This window comes from Mandrillus leucophaeus, unplaced genomic scaffold (assembly GCF_000951045.1).
Source record: "Mandrillus leucophaeus isolate KB7577 unplaced genomic scaffold, Mleu.le_1.0 Scaffold327, whole genome shotgun sequence".
In the NCBI taxonomy this organism is placed as follows: Eukaryota; Metazoa; Chordata; class Mammalia; order Primates; family Cercopithecidae; genus Mandrillus; species Mandrillus leucophaeus.
Window position 1 is genome coordinate 3035392 of NW_012103443.1, and position 310 is coordinate 3035701.

Genomic DNA, 310 nt, shown 5'->3' on the forward strand with positions numbered 1-310 from the left:
AAAAGCTGGAAATTCAAAAAATAAGAGCGCATCTCCCCCTCCAAAGGAACGCAGCTCATCGCCAGCAATGGAACAAAGCTGGATGGAGAATGACTGACAAGTTGAGAGAAGAAGGCTTCAGTCAATCAAACTTCTCAGAACTAAAGGAGGAACTATGTAACCAGTGCAAAGAAACTAAAAACCTTGAAAAAAGAATGATGAGTGGATAACTAGAATAATCAATTGAGAGACGACCTTAAAAGAACTGATAGAGATGAAAACCATAACACGAGAACTATGTGACAAATGCACAAGCTTCAGTAACTGACTC